Genomic DNA, 27645 nt, shown 5'->3' on the forward strand with positions numbered 1-27645 from the left:
ACTTGGCCAGTGCCCTCCAAAAAACAGAGATGCATCAAGATGGCTGCTCTACCATCTCCTCCAGCCTCCTTGCCTTGCTCTCTAGCAGAACCAAAGCCACATACCAAAGTACTCTAAATCACAACTTCAGGGGCACCTGGGTGGCTCAGCCGGTTAAGCGTCCGACTTCAACTCAGGTCATGATCTCACAGTTTGTGGGTTTGAGCCCTGCGTCAGGCTCTTTGCTGTCAGCTAGCTCAGAGCCTGGAGCCTGTCTTCAGATTCTGTATCTATCTCTCTGACCCTCCCCTGCTCATGCTGTCTCTCTCTCTCTCTCTCTCAAAATAAATTAAAAAAAAAAACATTAAAAAAGTCACAACTGCAGGACCTTTAAAGCTAGCAGCTCAAGAACCCATCATCCTTTTCCACTTGTGATTTATACAAACGTTTAACGATTTTTTTTAAGACTTTACTTCTAAGTAATCTCCATACCCAACTTGGGGCTTGAACTCACAACCCTGAGGTCAAGAATCCCATGCTCTACTGACTGAGCCAGGCAGGCACCCCTAAAAGGATTTTTTTTTTAAAACAGTGAGCTGCTAAATGAATCCAGTAGTCCTACCACTGGACTCATCACTACAGTGACAATATACTTTTATGTTTTTTATTTATTTTTGAGAGAGTGCAAACAGGGGAAGGGCAAAGAGGGGGACAGAGGATCTAAAGTGGGCTCTGCGCTGACTGCAGCAAGCCCAACGTGGGGCTTGAGTTCATGTACTGAACTGTGAGATCATGCCCTGAGCCGAAGTTGGATGCTCAACTGATTGAGCCACCCAGGTGCCCCTACAATGATAGTATTTTTTAAAGGTCTGCAAAGGTTTTAGCTTCTCAGCCCACTTAGGTAAAGCTGTGTCAAAGACTCTCTGTTGCCTCTTTGTATTCACTTTACCTAAGAATAAAAAGAGGCTGGGGTTCCTGGGTGGCTCAGTTGGTTGAGTATCTGACTCTTGATTTCAGCGCAGGTCATGATCTCATGGTTTGGGAGTTCGAGCTCCATGTCTGGGCTCTGCCCTGGCAGTGCAGGGACTGCTTCGGATTCTCGCTCTCCTTCTGTCTCTGCTCCTCCCCCACTCAAGCACATGCTCTCTCTCTCTCTTGCTCTCTCTCTCAAATAAATAAATAAACTTAAAAAAAAAAAGAAGAAGAAGAAATACAGGCTAACTCCCATTCCGAACAGAGACACAGAAAACAGACGTAGAAAACTGGGCATGCAATATGTAAAGGCTGCCACAAAAACTAGAAGATACAGAGGGAACATGGAAAAGGAAAACAATCATACTAGGATGATAGGAATGTGGGAAATTTCTTTCTTAAAAGTTTTATAAATGTTTATGTATTTATTTTGAGAGAGAGAGAGAGAGAGAGAGAGAGAGAGAGGCAGAGAGCAAGAGAAAGAGAGAATCCCAATCAGGCTCCATGCTGTCAGCACAGAGCCCATGCAGGGTTTGATTTCACAAACCATGAAATCATGACCTGAGCCAAAATCGAGAGTCAGACTCTTAACCAGCCCCTGAGCCATCCAGGTTCTCCCTTTTCAAAAATAATTTTAATTTGGAATCATGTTATTTTCAGGATTAAGAAAATTCCGGCGTTGAAAGTAGGGAACACCAATCTTCTAAGGGATTCTTAAAATTAATGTGAATTTTTCTAACAAAAAAGAAAACAAATGAAGACACACACAATTTTAAAGTCCACTGTCTTATTTCTTCAGCTCTAAATATGTGGTAATATACACACATATAATGCAGCTGTTAATGGAAACATTGGAAAAAGCTAACATTTATATGCTATTATTACTGATAATGCAGCGTTGGTAAGAAAGGTCTCTCTCAGTTTTTCTTTTCATAATAATTAACTCTAGGGGCATCTGGGTGGCCTAGTTAGTTAAGTGACCAACTCTTGATTTCAGCTCTGGTTCTGATCTCATGATTTGTGGGATGGAGCCCAGCACTGGGGTCTGTGTTGACAGCTTGGAGCCTGCTTGGAATTCTCTCTCTCCCCTCCCTCTCTCTCTTTCTCTCTCTCTGTCCCTCTCCCACTGGTGCTCACTCTCTGTCAAAATAAATAAACATAAAAAAATAATTCTCATATTTTGACATGCAAATGACGCAAATTAGAAGGGAAAGCTTACAGATTCAAAGACAAAACTGGCATCCAAAAACTCTAGACAGGTTGGAAAAGAAGGATCAGTTCCGACAAGAAGGCATTGTAATAGATATTAACATAATGCCCTATAGTTGGATACCAAAATTAACTGTCAGACTACAGAGGTGAAACATCTTACCGAGAAGAAGGAGACTAGATTTAGGGCTTTTATTGTTCACAACTTCAGTGGTAGTGAACAATGTGCTAAAGCTGCCCTAAAAGCTAAAGTAATTTTAGTTCCACTTTCCGAACAAGGAAGGTCATGATCCCCCTGCAGAGTACCCAACGGAAACCCAAACTGGAATATAGTATTCAGGAACCTGGATGAGCAGTGGCTAGAGGATTTCTCCTGAGGGCCCACGCAAAGTCCTTCCCAACTCTATGATGCTTTATAAAATTTTTTAAATGTTTTATTTATTTCTCAGAGAGAGAGAGAGAGAGAGAGAATGAGCAGGGGAGGGTCAGAGAGAGGGAGACACAGAATCTGAAGCAGGCTCCAGGCTCTGAGCTGTCAGCACAGAGCCCGATGTGGGGCTCCAACCCACAAACCGTGAGATCATGACCTGAGCCAAAGTCGGATGCTTAACCGACTGAGCCACCCAGGCGCCCTCCCCCGCAACTCTCTGAGTCTAATCTCTCAATTCCCACGGCAGACCAAGGGTTCATAATCCAGAAAACGTGGATTCTACACAGGGTTGTGAATTGGTTTCAAGAGACCTGCAAACATTCTAGCACCATAGGCCAAATGGTCTGTTTTCTATGAAACAGTAACGCAAGGCATTTAAAGACTAATGCTTTAAGGACACCTGGGTGATTCAGTGGGTTGAGGGACTTAGACTTAGGTCTTGATATCACAGTTCGTGAGTTTGGGCCCCCCATCAGGCTCACTACTGTCAGCACAGAGCCTGACCTGGATCCTCTGTTCCCCTCTCAGCCCCTCCCCACTTGCACACCCTCTCTCAAAAAGAAAAACAAAAGACTAAAGCTTTAGATCAGTGTGTCTCAAAGGGGGTAATGCTATTGTCCAGAAGACAGTACACCGCCGTCCAAAGAACTGTCTCTGCCCCCCACGCCCCGCCCCTGAGTGTGCAGAACAGTTTCAGACATTCAGATTTGGACATTAGACACACGTAGGTGAGACACTTCGGTAATTATCTCCAACTCCATTCTACATAGAAACACGAGGCTTTTTCGTGTAGTTTTAACATACACAGAAACTTCTGCATATAAAACTAACCTACGCTGTTTTGTCTACAACTTTACTAAGAGTCATTCACCACTTCGGAAAATCATGTTATTGACAACAGTACGGCTGGTGGGTTTGGAGTTTCCTCACAACACCTCCAACAGTCCACATCCACACCGGCATGGTTCTGCACATAGGAGCAAATATGCTTATTTAGCCCTTATTTCAAAAATCAACTATAAAGAAAAAAGGTCAACAACAATCAATTGAACAACTTTAACTCAAAATTTGTTCTAAAGTGACCTAACCATTTGAGTACTTCAGTCTGTAGTTCTCATTATAGAGAAATACATATGTTATAAGTTATTTGCTGTTACATTTTTCTTTTACAATTAGGTCTGCGTGTTTTTCCTTCCTCCCCCCTCCCCCACTTCTTCCTTTCTTTCCTATCCTTTCCTTTTTCCTTTCTTCTTTTTTTAATGCTGTGTTTGAGGAGGCTATACTGTCCAAGACCTTCATGCCGGGATAGAAAAGAGGTGTTACAACATCTTTGTCAGGAAAAGAGGGTTGTTGGCACGAACACTGTTGAGAGTCGCAGCTGGGCAGACTCGTATCACGTTTCCAAAATCTCTTAGGAAGTGTTTCACGCCCCGCGCTCTCAAAGGAAGACCCAGCACTGGTACCTGTGGAGCGGTCTGAGCTCATCGCGAACAAGAGGTGCAAACACTAAAGTCTCCAGGCGGACTCTCTGGGAGAGCGAGTCCTATGCCGGAGCCCCGGAGGTGGCTCACGGGAGGGCGCGGCTCGCTGGGCGATCGCCCGTCGGCGCTGCCGCAGGCTCGGCACCCAGGGGCCTGCGGAGGCCGGGCCGGCGAGCTGCGCGGCCCTCGCGGCCCAAGCCCACGGCCACGGCCACGGCCACGGCCACGCCCGGCCCCGGACGCCGCCACCCGCGCCCTCCGCGCCCTCCACAGCCGAGGGCCTTCCATTAGGGCCGCTGTGGCCCCTGACTTCTTATTATTAATTTTTTTTTAAAGAAAAAAAATGTAAATCATTACTCAGCTCAACTCAGTCACCAGGCAAACTGTGTTTAATAAATTAGCTTAATCTATTCCGCAAGTGGTTTGTGAGTGCAGTGTTTCCTCCAGTTAAGGAAAACATTTATATTCTCCCTGCCCTGCGCTCCTAGGCGCCCAGAGTCCCTCCTCGGGCGGGCGCGGGGGGGCGGCTCGGTCGCCGGGGCTCTCCGCTCGCCGCCCGCGAACACCCCAGCTCGAGCCCCAGGGCCGGCGGCCGGAAGGGCAGTTGGTGGCCGCGCGGCTTTGTCCCCCTTGGGCCGTCGGCAGCGGCCCGGGGCGCTGGTGCCCAGCCTGCTCCTCGCGGCCCAGATCCCCACCCCGCGCACAGGGCACTCTTCCAAAGGGGCCTCTTTAACAGCTCCCCATGAAATAATAATTCATTATGTCACCGGGAGGGAAGAAAAGGAGTGTAAGTGTCTTGATGGGATTAGAGGAAACCCCTGCAGAGATGATTTAGGGGCCGTGATAATTCATTTAATAGGGGCCTGGGGCAAATTGCTAGACAGGGAAATGGAACTGAACCAGCCTAGAAAGGGCGCACGACAAGGCTGTGTGGGAGAGCTGGCTTCATTAGCAATATTTAAGAGATTTCATTTAAGAATGAGTCATAAAATGCAGTACTATTTTATCCACCCGGTTTGGTGGCCTTTAGCTTTCCTCCGCATGAATATTAAATTTGAAATGGCACTACAGCAACACATTTTGGAAAGTGTTCTTTGGGCTGTTATTTGTATGGTTGGTTTAGTTTCTCGTTTGTTAACCTTTTAAAATGAATATCATTGAAAATGGATAACTGTACAACCAGAACTCGAAAAGATTAGGGGGAATATAATGCTTTAGAATAGGTTGTTACTAAACTGGGTAAAGGATTTAAGTTTTTATTGATCCAAACACAAAAGGCATAGAGGGTGAGTCAGTAAATGGCAAATTGCTTTGACAATTCCCAATTTTCATGCAGATTTTGTGAGGCTGCCCCATTCAAAGCCACCAGCAGCCTGGATGAGACCACAAAGCAGTGAACACAGATGGGACTTGCCCACAGACACCCTGAAAAGTCAAACACGCTTCAGGAAAATACATCCAAAGAGTGTTTTCTTGGACAGAAAATATTCTATTTTGTTTCCAAAAGCCAAAGGCAAACTCTAGTTTGATTGTAAAACATTTCCTTCAAATGTAGATTTTTATTTATTTTGGGGGGGGTGAGCGGATAGGGTGGGGCTTGCTTGAGATTTTACAAGCCCAAGAAGTTTAAATGTGGAAATACAGCGGTTCTAATGACAACTATAATGACAAAAAATATATTTCTTTTTTAGTGTCTATTTCCTGTTTGGTTTCAGCAGCTACTTTCCCCACACATATCTGCCACCAAACTGGAGAGTGCCAGCTAGGAAGCATTCTGGGAAACACACAACCTTCATGACTGTGTCCCACCCATTTGCGTGGCCTAACACTCTTCCCTCCAAAAATCTTGTGTTTGCAAAATAAAGCATTAACTCTGATCCTCTCCTTTTTAACAGTAAAAATAGCTCTTTCAGATATGCTGCATCTTTTTTTCTTTTTTTTTTAATCACAGCTGCATTCTGTTATTTTAACAAAACAACTGGCAGGTCTCTATTCACAGAGCTACTGTAGCCACATAGGATACATAAGATGCATAATTAATACGTCCTTTAAATGACTTTCTTAATCAAAAAGGACACTAACTATATGTAAAATTATTCACTTACATATATTGGTTTGTGTAATTTTCCACAATGACAGTAAAGTTGGTAGCTAAATATATTTTTATATATAACAAAACTCAGTAACTGTCTTTTGTAAGGCATGCATGGTGAGGTTGGTATTAATATTCGCGTTTCCTCCTGTTTATACTCCACCATCTCCTAGTAAAATTGTTATATTTTACATAGCATTGTAAACTACTTTGAAATAAAGTAAGAGGATCTGTTTAATATAAAATAAAGATCACTAACGTACTATTTAGTCAGTCTCCGGGCAAAGACGAGCATCATTTAAAGCTGTTAGTTCCCATCAGAGACACTTCGCAGTCCTCAGACTCTTGGCTTTTCTCAGGGCTTCCCTTTAAAGAAAAGCATTCAGTACCAGCCATTTACAGCCATGGTCAAGGCTGGACCAAGTTCTAAGAAGGTAGCTCCTCTTGAACTTAAGAACTTTCATTCTGTCCTTCCTCTTGTGAAAAGTCATTCTAAGCTTGGCTATGGGAACCCAAAATAGGAAATCTGTTTGCAACATCTATTTTTGCTTTTCTGAAACAGAATGTAGTAGAAAGCCAGAATGCAAAGAAGCTCCAGAAAATGGGTATCCACACATACCCAAACTGTTGAGCCTTGGCATAACTGACAGTGTTTAAATGATACCACAGATATAAATAGTTTCAAGTACACTAAACGTATTGCCACCAGGCAATCTGTCTGGGGACACTATTGTGTGCAGATGTGGGGACTGCAGGGAAGAGCTACAAATGCAGAGACTGTTTTCTGTTTTCTGGGAGGCCAGCTTCCCCACACCGGCATCAGCAGGCACAAAGCCACAGGCCTTCCAACAAAGGGGACAGGAATGTGACATTCTGCACATAACCAAATACTTTAGAGGACTGGTTTTCTAATGAAAACATTCCAGGGTTTCTTCTAATTGCATACACTCATACATACAGGTGAAGAAAAGGTATACCCAATTATTCACATTACCTTCCCTTTGTTAAAAAATATTCATATTTAACATACTAAATACTACTTCTGAGGACCACATAATTTTTAAAAAGAAAGAAAGCAAGCCTTTATGTGGATCAACCCGAAGCACTTCCAGACAGCAGAGAGGGGCCTCTACCACGGTCTCCTGCACCTCAGAACAGTGGTGGACACCGAGTCCATGACACATCACAGGAGATCACTGCTTTGGGACTCGGAAACCACCCTGTTTCAGTAACGCGGGTGAAATACATCAAATTCAATTAAAGTAAGTTTACACTGTAAATTGGCCTAAGCTTTGTGGAAAGTAATTTGGCAATATGTATCAAAAGCCTTAACAACATTCACTTCATTTACTCTAATAATTCTATCTCTGGGACTAGTTTCTAGGGAGATCATCTGAAATGCAAAGACGTAGGTAAAAAGATGTTTATCTTTAATATCTATAGTAATAGGATAAAACTAGAAACTAGCCTAACATTCCATAGTGGGAAAGAGTGAAGTAATACAATGGAATTTAATACATCCATGTTTAATTTTTTATATATTGGATGCTCTGAACTGTATAAAACAGTACAGAGTGGAGAAATGTTAACATGATTATCTCGGGGTAGTGGGAATATGTATTCTTCCTTCATATTTAGTAAGCTTTCTATAATGAGGATGTTTTACTTTTCTAATGTGTATCTTTTTATATAACATACTGATTTTATACACGCACACACACAAACACACGCACACAAAATCATTAATTCTTTCTATGTTTATAGTAAGCTCACAGGCAAACTAGAAATCTCAGAGTCAAAATAAAACTGAAATAGACACTTTTCCCTTAAATAACCACATAAAAATAAGTCATGTCAGGAAATGCACAGCTATGTATTTTCGTCTTTATCCAATAAATAGACTTTATACTTAGTTAGCAATGTGATTTTCTTTTGTGCACATATATAGGTAGAAAATTTTCCGTGTTTTGGTTAGAAAAGTCAGCCATTCAGGTGGTCAGTCCAGATGTCCTCATGATCATCGACAGTCCACACTCAGCAGTCTGGGTACAGTTATTTGTTTGTTATCGATACAAATAATGGCAAATGGTAAATTTGCAAGGACAGTCCTGCTCTTAGGCAGGCCATTGACTTATCTGTAAAAATCTGTTTTCAGCAGCAGACTGTCCAGAAATTTGACCCCTTGGCTCTCTTCTTTCTTTTTTTTAAACTAGGTCAAGTGGCTGTCCCTGTAGCACCATCAGTATATTCAATAAAAATCAAGTATATCTTGTGTTTGAAACATACATTATAAATAGATGTATAGATGGAGCAGATATTGAGAAAAGAAATGGTAAAGATTATGAATATTAAGATTTATATTAATCTATAAGCCTATTAAAGTACAGTAAAACCTGTCCTTCAGACCACCTTTTTAAAGATATCACCTCCCTGATGGGACCACTAAATTTCGGGCCAAATTATTTTCCCATAAAGAACAATGAAAAGAAAATGATTATATTAAGACTACTTCTACTATGGTTTCTTTTCATTGTTCCGCCAAAAATGATTCCAAACAGTAAAATAACATTGATTTTGACCTTGTTAATGAACCTGAAGAACTTCATGGAATACTCAAACACCAATTTCCATTTTTAACAGGAAAAAAAATGGACCCTCTGCCTCACATTGTCGAAAACACCAGCAGCAGGTAGGGATGATTTCATTGGTATTCGGCAGATGTAGCTTATCTTGATATCACTAATGTTCCGTAAGGTTTGTCATGTGGATTTTTCTTTGTGCCAAAAGCTGGAGATGATTGTGTGATTTGTAAAATATTGAAGAAGCCTTCAAACCGAGAGGTTTATTGCGTTTCTTTTTGGTCACAAGGATTCTCACATACGATATTACTGAAGCGATTTTCAGTTTTCCAAAATGCCACTCTCTCCCAGGGAACAACTTTCTCTCCTTTGGCCGGCAAGGACTCCCTGTGGCTTTGACCGGCTTTTCTTCTAAACAAAACTGCCATGCCATCCACGCTCCCTGAGCCGCCCACGAGGTGGGCCCTGGTTCTCTTAATCAGGTTCTCCTTCAGCTTGCTCATGCCAGTCCAAACGCCTGAGACCTCACTCCTCCTGTGTTGGGCTTCCAAAGCATATTCCCTAACTGTTTAAGTCTCTGGACTTGCTTTTCTTTGCAGCCCACCAAGAATACAACACGATGCTTTTTTCACGTCTCTTCCAGTATCCTCTTCAAATAGGATTCTTTAAGTGTTATTTATTTTGAGAGAGAGCAAGTGGGGGAGGGGCAGAGAGAGAGAGAGGAAGAGAGACAATCCCAATCAGGCTCTGTGCTGCCAGCACAGAGTCCTGTGTGGGGCTTGCTCCCACGAACTGTAGATGATGACCTGAGTTCAAACCAAGAGTCAGATGCTTAACTCACCGGGCCACCCAGGGGCTCCTTAAAGAGGACTTTTTAAAACAAGCATATAAAGAAGGATTAGCCAGGTATCGGTATCCTTTATATTACTCATATGTGTGCAAAGAACATATCTTTTTTTTTTTTTTTAATGTTTTATTTATTTCTAGGAGAGAGAGAGAGACAGCGTGAGCAGGGGAGGGTCAGAGAGAGAGGGAGTCACAGACAGAAACAGGCTCCAGGCTCTGAGCTGGCAGTCAGCACAGAGCCCGACGCGGGGCTCGAACCCACGAACCGCGAGACCATGACCTAAGCGAAAGTCGGACGCTCAACCGACTAAGCCACCCAGGCGCCCCTGCAAAGAACATATCTTAAAATTCTCCATTAAAAGGTAAACAGATGAACAACTGCAAATTATCAGGCCTTTTTGGAGGGCTTCGCTAGACCCCACAGTCTTGAGGGCAGGAACCCAGCCGTCCTGTGTGTGTCCATGGGCCTGGCTTTGAGCCCAGGGCCTACCATCATCAACTCCCAGCCAGCTGGGGTAGAACTGAACCAACCTGCCAGTCACACCACCCATCTTGCCCTTGTTCTTTAGCTGGAGGTCACTGGACAGTCACCAGCTCAGTGTCACAGTCTCTTGGTGCTCGAAGGGGCCGTAGAGCACACTGGCCTGGCCGAGCCTTCACATCTTAGAGAGAGTTACTGGAGTCCTGAGGGAAGAGATGCCTCAGGTGGTGTCAGTACACAGAGCCATGAACCTCCTGGGTGAAAATTACAGGTGTTTATTTCTGTTCCTACAAAGAAGAGACTCAGGTTGAAGAAGAAGGAAGAGGAAGAAGAGGAGGAGATTTTAGTTGATAGCTTGTAGGTATAAGCAGCCAGCTGTTAAACAGAATAATAATAAATATTATTATTTATCAAAAATAAACAAGAAATATTCAAGAAATATTCACATTAAATACTGGCATGTCATAGCAATGAATTTTCCCAAGCAGGGTTTATTTTTTTCAGTTTGAGATGGAGACAGTAAGAGCAGGCAGTGAGTGAGAATTCAACAGTTTGAATTCAACTGTACAATTTGCAAGGTGTGTAACCTTGGGCAGGTCACTTATCCTCTCTCTGGGCCTCAGTTTCCTCATCTGTAAAATGGGCATAGTAATACCATCCGTCTCCCTGGGCCATTCGAAGAGCTAAGGAAATTGTAGATGTCGATGCATCACGAAATGCAACAGAGTGTTCTTTCTTTGCTTGAAAATGAATTTCAAAGCCATGGCCATGCGTATAAGGGAAAGAAAACACAGGTAAAAAGGGATGCCCATAGTCACTGTAATGGAGACACTCTCTCTTTTATTTATTTATTTTTATTTTTTATTTTTGTTAAATGTTTGATTTATTTCTAGGAGAGAGAGAGAGAGAGAGCGTGAGCAGGGGAGGGTCAGAGAGAGAGGGAGTCACAGACTCTGAAACAGGCTCCAAGCTCTGAGCTGGCAGTCAGCACAGAGCCCGACGCGGGGCTCGAACCCACAAACCGTGAGATCATGACCTAAGCGAAAGTCGGACGCTTAACCGACTAAGCCACCCAGGCGCCCCACTCTCTCTCTTTTAAATAAGCTAATTGGGCAATGAGATGTGTAATGAAAAAGAGACACCTGGGTATAAGCCCAGCCGGAGCCAGAGGGGACACCCCACTGACTCTTCCTGTGCTGTCACCTTGAAACTGTCACTGCTTCTCCTCTCCCCTGGGGTGGGGGTAGGGCAGAGAAGTAGCTTCTCTCCTCACCTCCCCAGCGGTCCTCCTGTTCCCTGCGAGGGACACTGGGGAAGCTCATGTCTTTGAACCTGAGGGTGAGAATAGCCTGGATTCCTAGGAAGAGCATTCTGGTTTTCCTTCTGTTCTTTCAATGGCAGTCTCCTTGTCACCTCCCCACTTAGACAAGGTGGTGACCATGCCCTCTTCTCAGACACGCCCTAGCTCCCCTTCCTCTGATTCATTTCACTGCGAGTAAACAGACCAGTTTTCCCTCTGAGCCTAGTGTCCTTTCTTACTTAGTTTCCTCCTTCTACCTGCCAATCTACAAGTAAAACACGCAGCTCCAGCTTTTGGCCTCAGGAACCAGAGAAGCATTATTTCTGTCCCACTCTTGCTGTTTCTATGGGGACAAGTCTGGCTTATTCTGCACGCTCATTGCTAAGATCAACGGTGCCAGGCCACGGACATTCGCTGTTCTGGACTGAAATTTGCTTTCTCTGACACTGAAAAGACACTTTGCATTTGCATGTGCATGTGACTCAGTCAACAAACATTTGCTGAGGGGTTACTAGGGTGCTAAGCACTGTGCTAGGGGCTAAAGAAGGGAACAACCAAGTGTTGTCCCAAGGGGTCACGTGCTCTGCATCTCTGGAGATGTCCTCATGTTTACTTTTGCACTTACCTTACACCAAAGTGAGCCTAAGCGTCTTCCCTCTCCAGGGCAGAGGCCTGATCGAATGCTGCGCCTATTTGAGGCGCAAGAGATACTCATGAAATCAGAGTCTTAGAACTTCTAACCGGCCCGCGGAGTCCTACTCTGTATTTAACCAGTGAGGACGTGGAGGCCTGAGAGTAAATGGCTTGTTGGAAGCCACCCACAGTGGCCTATCTCATCTGTATTGAGGGGTGAAGGCTGGTCAGCGTGGTGACCGAGGGATGTCCTAGAAGATGGCTAGATGTCCTTTCCAGTCTGGAGAGTCTAGGCAGACCAGAGAGAACAGGGCGTGGGGGCCCGCCCAGCAGGCCCTCTGGAGAGTTCGAGAATCTGAAGCAATGTGAGCTGCCGCGGGCTCGCGCCATCGGCGGTGTTTGCCTACGCCATCACTATCAGCATCAAATTCACTCACCGCTTTGTTAAGTGCTTTGGGATTTCTCAAGTATAAAAGGTGCTATATAAAATCAATCACAGGAAACTCCACCGCTGGCAGCTCAGAACAGCTACCGTAAGCGGTGTCCACTCAATCAATAGTCCCTCACCGAGATGGGGAAAGTATACCACTAAAAAGATGTGCTCTGAGAAAAACTTCCCTCAAGTATTAAAAAAAAAAAAATTCTGCCTTAAAAAAGTATACAGAAAGCGTGCAATATACTGTTTCTCCACGAGCAGTATTAAACATGATGGAAAGAGTTCCTCACTGCTGACCACATGCTTATGCTTTCATTCTAACCATGCAAGAACACAGACTGACACTGAGTCTGCGATGGCTCGAAGGCTCCATGCAGAAAAGGCCTATTAGATTTTAAATCCAGTTACAACATGAAAATGAAATTAGCTCTCTGACACCAGGGTAGAAAAAAGTGATTTCTAAAAACTGCTTGCCAAAGAACAATATGCATGTTGGGAACACAGCATACCATCTGCCTTTAATAATGCTTGAGTAGGGAAATAGGTAGATGCATAACATTTCATGATGTTTAAGAGCTGGGCTCCTTGCATAATCCTGAAAGAATACGGATTTGGGGATATTTTGGAGTTTCATTTTATTTCAGGAGGCAAAAATGTAAAGAAAAATGTTATCACATACACGACCTCATGATGTTTCTTTTTTTAATATTTATTTTGAGAGAGGGGGAGAGAGAGAGAGAGTGAGTGTGTACAGGGGAGGGGCATAGAGGGGGGTGAGAGAAAATGCTGAGCAGGCTCTGTGCTATCAGAACTGTGAGATGGTGACCTGAGCTGAAATCAAGAGTCAGAGACTTAACTGAACCACCCAGGTACCCCTCATATTTCTTAAAGATATGACGCAGTCATTTAAATAGGTAAAAAAAAAAAAAAAATTAGGGTGAAGTTATCTTAAAACATTTTTTAATCTACAAACTATTTTTTGTTAATTACCAAAAGGTATTGTGACAGAGAACCTTAAAAGCAAATAGTGATGAGTGCTGATGTTCTCCTGAGTACCTGCATCTAAAAGGAAAGCCCTTGAAGAGTTTGCCTAATGAAGTACTCCTGTGTTCTGAAGGAGTCTAAATCAGTCATCAGTGTCTCTTCAGGTCTTTTCCTCAAACTGAAATATTAGAGCTCAAATTGCTAAAGCGTAAGTGATTCGAAACTCAATTTTACAAGAAAAGTATAGGTCCTTTAATTCAAGTGTTTTAAACTCCAGAGGGCACAAGCGCTCCCTGGGGGAGTTTGTTGGGTGCTGACTTTGAGGGCTCACCTTAAGAAATTGTGTGCCTCGATCAGTGTTTGCAGATCAGGACACTCTGATATGTGGCTGTTTGACAGTGATTTGTCCCAGGTCACCCACTAGGTGCTTGTAGTGTGGGGACCAGCCAAGCCCACGCCTCCCGCCGGTCACACAGCCATTCTCTTTTCCCTTCAGTACCTGGTCCTTTTCTCTGAGACGGTTTTGGTTACAGTGCTTCCTGAGTTGTTCACCCAGAACACACGATGCCCCTTCCGTAGATAACCCCAAAGTAGCTTCACCCTCTTCCTTCCTTCCTTTCACGGAGTTCTGTACAGCCATCCCAGTCTAGGAAATTAAAATCATGTTTATTGCATGAAAGCACCCAGTTATCAACCTAGTCCTGCTTGGTTTGATGATGAGTGGTCTTGAAATTCTCAAGAACTCGGAGCTGGGAAGTGAGGCAGGAGGGGGAGGGGAGGCGTGGGAACTGGGTCATTATATATCCTAGTTCAGTCTCCAGGCTCACAGCCTCATTGGCGGACCAACCTTAGATTGCAGCAGTTCCCTTCAAGCGAATATACTTCCCAGAATGTGACCACATTGCCAGAAATTTCAGATTAGATCTAGCTTTGAAATAGTCCTACTCAAAATTCTGGGTGACTTTATTTTTTCTTGGCTGACATACTTTGTCAATTTATGCAACTCTCTTAACACCTGGCCCTGCCAGTCAGGGGGAGGCTTAATAACGCAGAGACATCCTGAAGTTTGTACACCAGAGACAACTACTGGAGCTCCGAGAGTGCCTCATATATAAACAAATCTGTATGTCTTCAGGAGGATTATTAAAAACCTACCAAATAGGGGCGCCTGGGTGGCTTAGTCGGTTAAGCGTCCGACTTTCGCTTGGGTCATGATCTCGCGGTTCGTGGGTTCGAGCCCCGCGTCGGGCTCTGGGCTGACTGCCAGCTCGGAGCCTGGAGCCTGTTTCGGAGTCTGTGACTCCCTCTCTCTCTGGCCCTCCCCTGCTCACGCTGTCTCTCTCTCTCTCCTAGAAATAAATAAAAAACTTAAAAAAATAAAATAAAATAAATAAAAACCTACCAAATATTCCCTGGTGGTAACCCACCATATGAAAGCCAGAGAGAGCCATGGGTAAGTATGATAAACTCCATTCTGCATGGAGTTCTGTCCTAAGTCCTCCATGAAATATTTTATTAAGTAATGATGAAACAACTTCTTTGAGCCTTGGTTTCTTCCCTGTAGAGTCTGAAGGAGGTCAAAGGCCCCAAAGTAGAAAGAATGGGCAATAAAAAAAACCCCAGAAATCTGTCCAAGGAATACAATAACCTCAGCCTCAAATAACTGACATAGAGTAACTCTTTCAAATACCGAAAACTTCTTTACATTTTTAATTCTGTTTCATAATTTCCAGGTGAATTAGCAAAGAATAATACCCATTTTCGATTGTTTCTTAGTAATTAAAAAAGTGAGTTTTTATATGCCATAACATTTTAATGTTTAAATGCCCAAATAATTAAAATTGACAAGTATGACAAACACATTTGGATTTTCTCAAACACTTATGATGTTTATGGCTTGATTGGAATAATAATGTATCTGAGGAATATGTGGAAAATTTTGCTGGGCATGTGAGTGTGACATTGAGCAAGACATTTAACCTTTCTGAGCCTCAGTTTTCCCATCCGCAACTAGGGCTGTAAAGAGGGTTTGATGGTCTCTAACGTCTAATAATTAGGATAAACTAAATGTTTCTTGCGTGCATTCCAGTCTTTATCATAACAATATACGTTATTAATCTTTTCAGAAAACTTAATATCTGTGATATTTTGGTTATGTGTTGTTGTTCTAATGAGAATCATTAACTTAAATTATATGTTCAGGCAACATCTTGGATGAACTTCTAGTTCTACCCCCGGATTAAACATACACTGAAATCACTCAGCATATTGTCAGTAAATGGAACTGGGATTTCCATATTACAGATCCAGCTTCATGATTGTCTCAGTGTTTACAACTTCTAGCAAGTGTCCTGCCATCTTTCTTCCCAGTCTTGAGGCAATGAATGGGCTTTCAGTGGCTAGTTATTGAAATTTTCAATGGTGAAAATTTATTTCACTCTGTTATCCAAATATGCAGATAACCAGACCACCATATTCTGAAAATATATTAAATATAGTGGCACAGAAGGCTGGCTGTGGCAGCGAAAAAGGCAATTTCGGACAATTCCAGGAGATCTACAGCCAGGTCACAAGTCTTTGATAGCTTCACTATAAAAATCCCAGCCTCTAAAAGGGAAGGCTCTCATGATGCAAGAGAGATAAGTAGGAGCTGTACCGAAGTACATTATATTGTGACACAAAAAGCATAAATCATGTGTGTATGAAAATCATAAGCCCTAAGCTTTAGAGAGAGTTGTGCAATTGACAATCAAATGGAGCTTAAAAGGAATTACGAGGTTTTCAACTAAAGTCTTGAAATAAAGAAAGTAATATTTTACGGCAAAAAATTGCAAATGTCAAGTTTAAATCATAAGACTTTGCACCATTGAGCTACTAGCTAGTTCTATAGCTTCTTCAGTCCTTAACACAGGGAAAGACCAACTTTCATGCTCAATAAAACTTAAGAACTTTAGAAATACATTTAGGAACATAATTCATGTATTTGTGACTTTTTCCCTCCCTAAATGGCTAATTGCAGAAGAAAAATGAGTGAGCGTAAGAACTTCCTGGATGGTAACCTATTCCACCGCTTGCTTTAGACTGTTAGGAGCTCTCGTGTTTTAAAAATAGGACTGTCATCAATTCGGTCACTTCAAGAAAAGGGGCCGGGGTCTGGGGAATATGGAAGGCTGTCCTCTTCCCTTTCAGCCACACCTAGCTCTCGGTCTGGAAAGCCCCAGGGCAAACTGAGCTACCTGCCGCCAACCAACCAGCAGCCCCCATGAAAAGCTGGAACCCAGCTGCCCAGTTGGGTCGCTCCTGTCCAAAGCCAGACAGGTGGCAGCCCAGATTGAATCTGTTGTTGTGGGAATGATTTGATTCACAAACAGGGTTATTAAATTTTATATGGAGACACAGGCGAAAGTCACAAGATCCTGGAGAGAAAGACCTGATTCACATAAATTTGTCTTAATAGCTGTGAATTCGGGAGCATAAAGCAGAAAAGAAATTAATGGAAAGGCATTTCACCTCCTCCATCTGCCTGCGCCCCTCCACTCCCAGGCACATAATATGCCCACACACACATAGATCAACAACTGCCATGACTCCATCCAGCCTTTCGCAGGAGGAGCCCGACACATTGATCCGAGCCCGTTTTGACATATAAACTCCAATTTGGCCCCAAGTCACTGCGAGTGGACACTGCCACCAACGGCTCTGACACTAGGTTATTTGTTGTTGCTGTTCGCTGTCCCTGTTTGCACATTAATCCAGTGACAATTAGGTGTCAGCGAGCGTTGTTTCTGCTTAGCTGATAGCCTTGGGCTCTGCGCTTGAAGCCCTAATCAGGAGTGTAAACTCTGCTATATTTCAATTTGGAGAAGCGCTCTTCCGCTAAGAGGCCCCTGGCACTGCGATAAATAAAACGCCTATTTACTCTATTGCCACACTTAGACATCTAATGCACTTACTACCAGCCCCCTAATCATAGCCTACAGTTAAAACCGCCTATAAATCACTCCGTTCTCATCCTGCGCATTAGTGAAGCCATTTTCCCCAAACCCCACAATGAGCACTGTTTCCTTTTCTTGTTAGTCAAAAGCTAGATGATTTTTATTAGGTTAAAGACGAGTTCACAGATGGTAAATCGCGTGGAGAGAAATGAGCTGGAGAGTTACACCTAGGCAGCTCGGGACAGGGCGCCCGGGGCCGAGGGTGGGATGCGGATCTTGAACCCGGGCCGCGGGACTCTGAAGTGCGGCCAGATGCAAGCCCCCGCCCCACCTGCACGTCCACAGAGGGTCCCGCCCTGTGGCCTCGCCCCACAGACACCCCCACGCCCCCAGCACCGCGCCCGGCGAAGGCTGCGGCCTGGTCTGGGGACGCCGCACACTCGGACTGGGTGGGCTCGGATGGCATCCTTCTCTAGAACTATCCGCACCCCCTAAAACTGTAAAAACAGCCCCATCCGCCTTGATCTCGCTGTGCATGTCTCCCACCGACGCCAGCTCAGAGGCTAGACCCGCTGGAGGCCCTGAGCGGCATGGCCCCGGGGGACCGCGCGCAACAAAAGCCCGGCCCGCAGCCCCTGCTCCTCGCCTTCCTTTTCAATTCTCCCCCGATCTCAGGTGGAATTAGGAGGATTAAAGCGGCGAGTAAATGAGGCGAGTGTGCAAAATGACTCCTTTCTGAACCAAACGGCATGCTCCGTGCTGGGGAAATGAGATGCACATTTAAATCTCATCCATCCACCGCCTGCGGCCACCGCCATGTACCTGCCTACTTAGCCCAAGGGTTAATTAATTGAGGCTTCAATGCACTATTGCAAGAGCATTATTGCATTTGATACTCTACATCTGTGATTTAAAACTCTTTCAGTCCCTTGTCAGCAAGGGAGGGTTTTTAACTAGGAAATTAGCATTCAGATAAGGGAACGCTCTATTTGCTTCTGAAAGGAAGGAAATATTAAGGATGCTGGTGCACAAACCGGGCTGTCATATCCTGTCCCATCCTGGAGGGAGCGCGAGGGCCCGGCTCCCCAGGGAGCGGAGGCGACCGGGCCGGCCTCATGCACGGGCAGCCCTGAGCTAGGGGTGGGCAGGAGGGGGCCAGGGCGGCCAGCGGGACCCCACTCCTCGCAGTCTCCAACGTGCTGGGGCATGTTTGCCCTGCAAAGTCCAATAATATATTTTCTCCCCACTTCTTAGGAGCTGATTCTTCTTAAAATGCATTGCCACGTTACCTCAAACATTGGCTCTGTGACTTCCCTGCGGGGCTCAGACAGAGGAAGTAACCCAGTTTCTTAAGGAAGAATGAGTGGTAAACATCGCAACAGAATTCTAATGACTGAAACAAAATCAGGGGCTGGATTGCTGTTGGTGATTATTTACCCTTACGATTTTAAGTATTGGATTCAAGAGCTACACACACTGAAACACACTTTCCCTACTTAGAATTCTTCAGCAGTTCTAGCAGAATTTTACTGCCTGCCCGTGTGTGTGTACCGAACTATAGAACAACAACAAAAAATAGTGGTTGACAAACTAATGTTCTGGATCAGAAGCCAGTTAGAATCGTGTCCCCTACTCAGGCTATATAATGTCACATGTTGACACCATTTTCATGCAAAATAGAGACATCTTTAAGGTCTGGACTCACAGGCAAAAACCTATGAAAAACAAAACAAGAACATAACAGCAACAAAGAAACAACAACAACAAAACCCTTTAGCACTTGCTGACTGTAAGGTCAACAAATTGCTGGTGGACTAAAATGTCCCCTTTCTTGAGCTCTTCATGACCAGGTAGATTTGGAAGACTCAGGAATCCTCAATAACAAACACTTTGCCAAGTGCAAGGGCTCTGACTTCTTCTCTACTCATGCCACTGAACCATGGCCTTCATTAGGGAAAATAACATCACCTACAGCGGAATTCAGTTGGGGTGCCCAAGTCAACAATCTGATCTGAATGAAGGTCTTTGGAATTTCCATTCATCAGGCCAAAGACTGGGAAGTAGATTTGATGGTGTGTGTGTGTATGTGAGTGTGTGATGTCAGTCTTGTATTTTTTTTTTCTAATAGCGATCCAAATTCTGTCTTTGGGTATCATCGAAAGGGCAAGTATCCAGACGTCTGGATGCTTTGTAGATGCTAATCATTGCCTGCCTTGCTCAAAATCTACTTTTTTATGTCTTGTCGGTGGCATTAAAAAAATTGGAAAAAACTGGTGATGCTAAGAAGTAACAGTTGGGCTGTAGGTTTGCCTTAAGGCTCCTTGGCTATTTCCATTCAAACCTTGAGACACGATGCCAATTTATAAGTTGCCTTGGTCCATTTTGTTCCTAAGGGCCAACAGCTCTAACGTTGTTATGTACATAACACTTCAAGTGTTTTATATAATACATCCAGTCCGTATGACATTGTCTCATTGGTGGCAGTCACCTTTCTGCTACCACATGCAGAGAGACCAGATATTTTCCATTATGTTAAAGCTGTTTGATATAATCCTCTAGAAATAGGAAAACAAGAACTTGCTTTTCTGTCAGCTTTGTACCACATTTTCCCGACATTGCTCACACTGGTTCATAAGGGAGGCTTTTTCCCCTGGCTCCTGGGTGGCCTACATCGGGGGTCTTCCAAATAAAAGAGCACCACAGGAAGAGCACACAGCATTTTGGAAGAGGAGAAACACACGAGTAACTCAATAAGCTCTGAAAATTGATAAAATGAAATGGTGAATTTTTGAATCTGTATACTTGACAGCTGTGCTTTAGGGATATTCAGTGACATCAATCTCCTGAGATTACTCTGCTTTCACAACAGAAGGAGAGATCTGCATGTGTGCAGTGGCTCACAGACCCGCCTGGATACCACTTACTCTCTGGGAAGAAACACGGAACTATGTACTGAATGTCTTGATGACGATGTATATCATCTAAGCATCCTTCTTAAGGATGGAGCCAGCAAACGTATACCAAGAAACAGACTCTGTCCAAAATATGAGACAGAAAGTGAAAGTGATTCTCACTAGCCAAAGTTTTCTGCAAGAAGGAATGTGAAAATCTGAGGCTGCAGAGCATGACATTAGCCACAAGAATTTCTCTTATGTGTGAGTCTATTTCTTGACCCCCCACCCGAATCCCCTCTAGCTCCATCTCCTCCTAGGTCCAGCTGGAACTTCTCTTGCAGGTTTCCAAACAAAGCCCTAAATGACGCACTCAGCCTTCTGTTTTGCAGGGTCGGAGGGAAAAAAGGCACATGTGCCTCTTTCCTCAACACCATGATATTCCTTTTAAAAATATTTTTTAATCCTTATTTATTTTTGAGAAAGAGAGAAACAGAGTACAAGTAGGGGAGGAACAGAGAGAGAGACACACACACACACAGAATCTGAAGAAGCTCCAGGCTATTAGCTGTCAGCGCAGAGCCGGATGCGGGGTTTGAACTCATGGACCGCGAGATCATGATCTGAGCTGAAGCCGGTGCTTAATGACTGAGCCATGCAGGTGCTCCAACACCATGATATTCCTGATGGAAGCAAGGACTGTGTGTCATCTTGAAGCTTCCCTAGTGCCTCTTCACTGAGCAGAACCCAAAATAGGCTCTGCAAAAATAACTTGCTGGATCAACTAGCGAAATCTCATGACTCAAAGGGCCATTCCAAATCCCTGGAATGCGGTTGTGTTGTACTGAAAAAATAGCTTAAAAGCCAGCTATTGCCTAGGACTAAGAGATTCTAAGCACCTTGATATGTGCTGTGAGACTGACCTATAGACATCTGAGCACCCCCTTCCTAGATGGCTGATTTTGGGCAAAGTGGATCAGCAGACTTCCTCATGAGAAATCTGTTGAGCAATGTGAAGATAAAGTAACTATTTTTTTAAGTTTATTTATTTATTTTGAGAGAGACAGAGACAGTGCAAGTGGGAGAGGGGCAGAGGGAGAGAGGGAGAGAGAGGATCTCAAGCAGGCTGTACGCTGCCAGTGCAGAGCCTGATGTGGGTCTCGAACTCACAAACCGTGAGATGGTGACCTGAGCCAAAACCAAGAGTCAGATGCTTAACTGAATGAGCCACTCAGGCGCCCCGAGGAAAGTAACTATTAAAAAGAAAAAAAAGAAACTAGTAGCAATCTTCCTTTATGTAGAAACCGTGACCCTTTTGCCAAGCAAAAGATACCAAAGGTTCTCTGCTTCTGTTACCTGCATCAATAGTGGTGACCCACTTCCCTTGTTCAGAACAGAAAGTGTGGGTGAGGAATCCCAACTTCTGTCTCCCTCCCATGGGTAGAAAGGAAATAATTCTATCTGTTCCTTTGCTACAGATACATAAGAGACAAGTGAACTCCTGGGGTTCAGCCCTAGAAGACCCATCAGTAAAAACCAAGAGAAGAGGGGCGCCTGGGTGGCTCAATAAGTTAAGCATCCAACCTCGGCCCAAGTCATGATCTCAATGTTCGTGGGTTCAAGCCCTGCATCAGGCTCTGGGCTATCAGCTCAGCGCCTGAAGCTTGCTTCAGATTCTGCATCTGCCTCTCTCTCTCTTTCTCTCTGCACCTCCCCCACTTGTGCTCTGTCTCCCTCTCTCAAGAAAAAATAAACAAACATTAAAAAAAAAAAAGCCAAGAGAAGATGAAAGCTAGAACCACCTGAAACTCCTCGTATTCAGACGGAATGAAATCCAAATTATAAACACAAAGACTAGTGCTTAAGCAAGTACCCGAACTTTTCCTGGTAGCAAAGGAACCTGATGATGAAAGGCTTAAGGAGTAACACTTTTTAAATAAGGTGTCTTATTTTGGTAAACAATGATGGAAAGAGGTGTGAGTAGTTTAAGCAAAGGTGATTGTTTCGGAAGGGAGCAGGCAGTAGATTTTCTTTAAAAACAATGAGAAATCAAGTTGAAAAGTGCCAGATTTTTTAAGAGAAAGGAACAGCCTCTTGATTACCGGTTTTCTTTTCCTTCGTAAAGAAAAAGCAAACTCACACAGAAGCTCTGCACAAGTGCCGGGCCAGGTAGTACGTACGAAAAGCAGCAGGCATCTCTGGGGATTCAGGATCTCAAGGTTCTTACAGTCGAGACGATCTGGAAAGAGATTATTTCATTAGCCACACCCTCAAAGTTGGCCCTGTTAGCAAGTGTAATAGGACTTTTTTCAGTTTCATAAAATATCTTGATAACTGGAAAGTGCCAGTTAATGGTAGCCTGTTCCAACTATGAATTTCACAAAGATTAATATACCCCTTTAGGTTTCTTAAGATTCTATCAGGAGGCCTTCCTGAGTCTTGGGTGTTTTACAATCTCTGTGGGCACGAAGCTCAACTGAAACTACCATTCAACAGCCTAACTGTCATCTTCATCTTCTTCTGGCATAAAAATACATATTTTTTCCCATAATAAAGATTTTTTATAATAGCAATAAAGTAACTCCAGAGAACATGGTTGTCTTGAGATAGCTTAACTGTGTCTGGTATCTCATAACGCCCTGGGGATACAGCAGGCCCATAATACTCCCTTTTGCTGCCATGTCTTTGCTTAATTAAGGAATAAAGCCAAAAGGTCAATGCTGGAGAAAAATGTAAATCTTCAAAACTTTTCATTCTTGACCCAAACTCTGTGTCGTAAAACCTCGGCTCTCTCCGCTAATAAGGAGCACACGCACCCCGTCAGCCAGGGGAAACCAGAATACACATTACATCTTTAAGATACGCTTTTGACACCATGAAAGTAAATCCCTGACCTCTGGACTTGGAATTATGATTCCTTCTTCTTACAGAGAGACCCTCACAAACTATCTGCTTATCCCCAGTGAATGGAAAGCACTAAAGCAGAAGCCATCTACTTTGTCAAACATGATTTGCCACCGTATTGCAATGCATCAAGCGTTGTGTTGACTCTCATACAGCTAGAAGGCGAGAAAGCAGGGTTTGTGTGTGTCATAGAGAGGGGAAATGAATATGTATATTCATCTCTATGGCTTATTCGTTATTCCATCGCTGCTGTGAATGCAAAATATGATTTCAGCTCCAATCGTTGTATTAGTTCACTGATTACTGTCCATCATAATGAGCAAGGAGGTTTGGGCACTGGTGACATTTACTGGAACTGGGGTCTTTTGCAGTGGAGGTTTACAGGCGGCATCGTGGGTGCCACACTCAAAAATGGATATTTCTGACCCATGATACTCATTTTAAACAGGACATGTTCAGCCCCTCAACTGATTTGCTAGCACTGGCACAATGAAATAATAAATGTTTACTTGCCTTCAAGAACTAGAACCTTCCTATCACATTCATGGCTATGCTAATTGCAGGAAAAGTGTTATTCCATTATGGAGCTAATTATATGTCATCTGCTTCTCTCTCAGATGAATAAATGGACAGACAGATGCTATGCTGATCAATTAATTTTGTGATAGATCAATCAGTTGATCTGGACTTAGATAATCTGTATTTATGGAAGACAGAGAATGATTCATTTTTTCCCCAGCAAATATGAGAATCCAAATGTGACTTTATTGTACAGATGGGAACAGATCATGAGCAAAGTGTTGCCATTGTATTCTTGCTGTGAAAAAGAAAATTCATCCTTCTTCTTTTGCTTACATATTCAACAGACATTATGGCTCAATAAAAATGGGATGTTTAAATATTTGATAAACATGGGTAGAGCAATGCATTGCTAAAACTGCTAGAGTAGCCTGGCAGATTCTCACGGAAACATAAATTAGCTTGTATACAAATGGAACTGTTTGGTAATTCTGGCCTTAAAATTACCTCTTTCTCTCCTCTATCTCACTTTTTTTCTTTTCAATTGTTATCTGATAGGGCTTGGGTTTTCACTGGATGTGTTTCAAACTATGCAAACTGTCAGCTTCACTAATCCAGTTGAATGGATCTCTAGGTAGTGCCTAGACGTTTGCAGGCTTTTCTCAGCTATCATCCAGTGGAAGCAAAGAGAGAGGGGTCTCAAGCTCTATTGATTTCACATCATTGACACAGTCTTTATATCAGTCCGAAAGTCAAGTGCAGCAAACTCATCACTAATATGAAAACCTCCTCAGGTTGGTCTATATCCATTTCCTGCAGTGAAAGCTGACCCTGTCATGCCCCTGGCTGGGGGAGGCTGGTCCTCATGCCCAGTTATGGGAGCCTCCTTCCAACCAGCATGGAATTTAGGCTGTGCAGAGAAGTGGCATCTGGCGGGCCAAGGGATGCCTAAGAGGGAGGTGCATGGCTGTCCATGGGACTTCGCCAGATACTAGCATTTTATCTAGATGAGCTCTGGACTTCATGGATAGAATATAGAAACAAGAAACAAAAAGTTACAATTTCCGTTATGTGTGCGTGTGTGTGTGTGTGTGTGTGTGTGTTTATGTTATGACAATTGGTTTTACCTGGCTCCCCTTGGCGATTCAGAAAGCCCGTCTGCTGCTGGTGTTTCTAAAATCCAAAAACAGTAAATGAAGCCATGGGATTTATAAAGTAAGATGGCTGACATACTTGGCCAGGATAGGCTCTTATACCGATGGCTTCTAGTAAAATTAGATGAAGGGTAGGATTACAGCAAGGATCACAAATGTGCAATTTAGCCAGCAACCACAGGGGCCTTTGGAGAGGTTTGAGTTTATGGAGCTGTCAAATAGATAAATAAATACACTTTGCTGAGAGTCTGATAAATGTCATGTATGGAACAAGGTGATCCACCTAAGAAAGAGAAGTCATGATCATACTGAATTATGACCATGGGAACAGAGAATGCCGTGTCTAGATCAGGGTTTCCTGAAGTTTGGGGCCTCAGCACTACACACAGATGTATTTGCCCAGGAACTGCCCTCTCGACTAAATCAGGTCGATGCAGATAAGGAGGTGAGAATTGGGGTGGAATGGGAGATTGAAAATTGCTCCATTTTAAAAAAGCATTTCAGATGATTCTTACCTACACTGAAATCTAAAGATGCCAGTCTAAGTCATCAGGCCTCTCATTAAATGAGAGCACGACTCTTGCAATCTGTTCTAGCTATTGTTCGTTTGCTAGTGTATCAGTTGCCTGTGGCTGCTGTAACAAATTCCCACAGATTGAGGGGCTTAAACCAAAACAAATTTATTCTCTTGCAGTTGTGCAGATCAGAAGTTTGAATCAGTTTTAATGGGCCTAAGTGGAGGCGGTGACAGGGTCATACTCTAAGGGAGAATCTGTTCCTTGTCTTTTCCAGCTACTAGAGCTGTATTCCTCTTATGCCTTGGCTTGTGGCCCCTTCTTCTTCCATCTTCCAACCCTTCTTTGACTCTGCTGTGCGCTCTTTGTCACATGGCCTTCTCTTTTGTATCAAATCTCCCTGTTTCCCTCTTATAAGGACATTTATGATTGGACATTCATGATTGGCCCATCAGGATAATCCAGAATAATCAACTCATCTCAAGATCCTCAGCTGAAATGCACCTGCAAAATCTTTTTTTTTTTTTTTTTTTTAACCATATGAGGCAACATGGTTCCAAGAACTAGAACATGGTTATCTTTGAGGGCCATTATTCAGTCTACCATGCCAGGTCTTGACAATTTCTATTTTTAAGTGAGGATTATTGAGGTATGGTTTACACATAATAAATTCACCCATTTAAAGTATACAGTTTGATGAGTTTTGACAGTTGTGCAACTACTATCACAGTCAAGATTTAGAACATTTCCATTAGCCCCAAAACTTCCCCTAAGCCTCATTATAGGAATCTGTTTTCTGTCCCTATAATTTTGCCTTTTCTAGGATGTCATATAAATGGAATCACACAGTATGTACAGTTTTTGTGTCTTCTGGCTTCTTTCACCTAGAATGATTTTTCTGATATACATCCATATTGCTGTGTGTTGTTAATTCTTTCCTCTTCATTGCTGTTTAACATTCCATTGAATGGATATACCACAATTTCTGAATTCATTCGCCAGTTAATGACATTTGAGTTGTTTTCTCTTTGGGCCAATTATGGATAAAGGTGCTGTAGACAGTTGCTTGTAGATCATTGTGTGGACCTGTTTTCATTTCTCTTGAGTAAATACCTAGGAGTAGAGTTGATGGATTGTGTGATACATATGTGTTTGGCATTTTAAGAAACAGGTGAGCAGTTTTCCCAAATAGCTGGATGATTCTGCATTCTTATTAGCGGGGTATGAGGAAGTTCCAGTTCCTCCACATCCTCACTAACACATGATATGGTGTTTCTTTTCAATTTTAGTGACTCTAGTAGGTAGGTAGTGAGATCTCATTTTAGTTTTAATTTGTATTTCTTTGATACTCAGTGGTGTTGAACACATTTTCACACACCAATTAGCTATTTGTTTAGCTTCTTTGGTGCAATGTCTTTTCCATTTTTTTTTTTTTTTGCCCATTTTTTAAATTGTTAGTCTTCTTATTGAATTGTTAGGGGTCTTTATAAATTCTACATACAACTCCTTTATCAGATGGGTTAGGCGAACATCTCCCTTCGTGTGTGGCTTATCTTTTCACTTATTAACGTCAATCATTTCTTAGGTTGGGAATTGTGGTTAAAAAATTCACCTAAAGAGAATTCATAATACAAAACTTTAGAGGGGAAAGCTTTTACAGAGTCAAACTAAATTAAGTTACATACATCTTTTGGACCTTAAAATCAGTTACCTGAGGAAGAAACTTGTCTGGATCTCAGTCTCCTGGACTCCTGTTTTTAATTTCCTGCTATATTTCCCTTTCTTCCACTGTAATTTTCATGGGGCACAAAATAGCATTTGTTATTCTCTCAACATTTGGCTCTGTAGCAATTGTAAAATGCTAATCATGGTGCTGAGCTGACATTCCTCAGTGACACTGGCATATCGCAAGAGGCATTTGGCAGGATCTGGGACTATACATATTGAAGTTGTTTATTTATTTTTGTTTAAGAAACAGACAGACAAGTTAATTTCACCTCCATTTGGGACACAGAAAAGAATCAATGTTTGCCAAATAGAAAAACACAAAATTGGTAAAGGGAAAAAATTGTATTTTCAAGCTTCTAAGATGGAATTAGACACAGAAAGGCGGGGTGGGGGGAGCCTCACAAATGACTAGAGAGTGTCCCTCTTAAAATTGCCTCAGCCTTCTATTTGAAATTCCTGCTTCTTGAAAGTTCGCTGGGTGAAGATTCTGTCACATGCTAAGAGTACAAAGCAACTTCAAAATACCTGGCTAGCATTTTCAACGACTGGGCACTGTTTTAAAAACATTCTGTGACTT

Source organism: Hyaena hyaena, unplaced genomic scaffold (genome assembly GCF_003009895.1).
Source record: "Hyaena hyaena isolate Hyena2069 unplaced genomic scaffold, ASM300989v1 scaffold_260, whole genome shotgun sequence".
In the NCBI taxonomy this organism is placed as follows: Eukaryota; Metazoa; Chordata; class Mammalia; order Carnivora; family Hyaenidae; genus Hyaena; species Hyaena hyaena.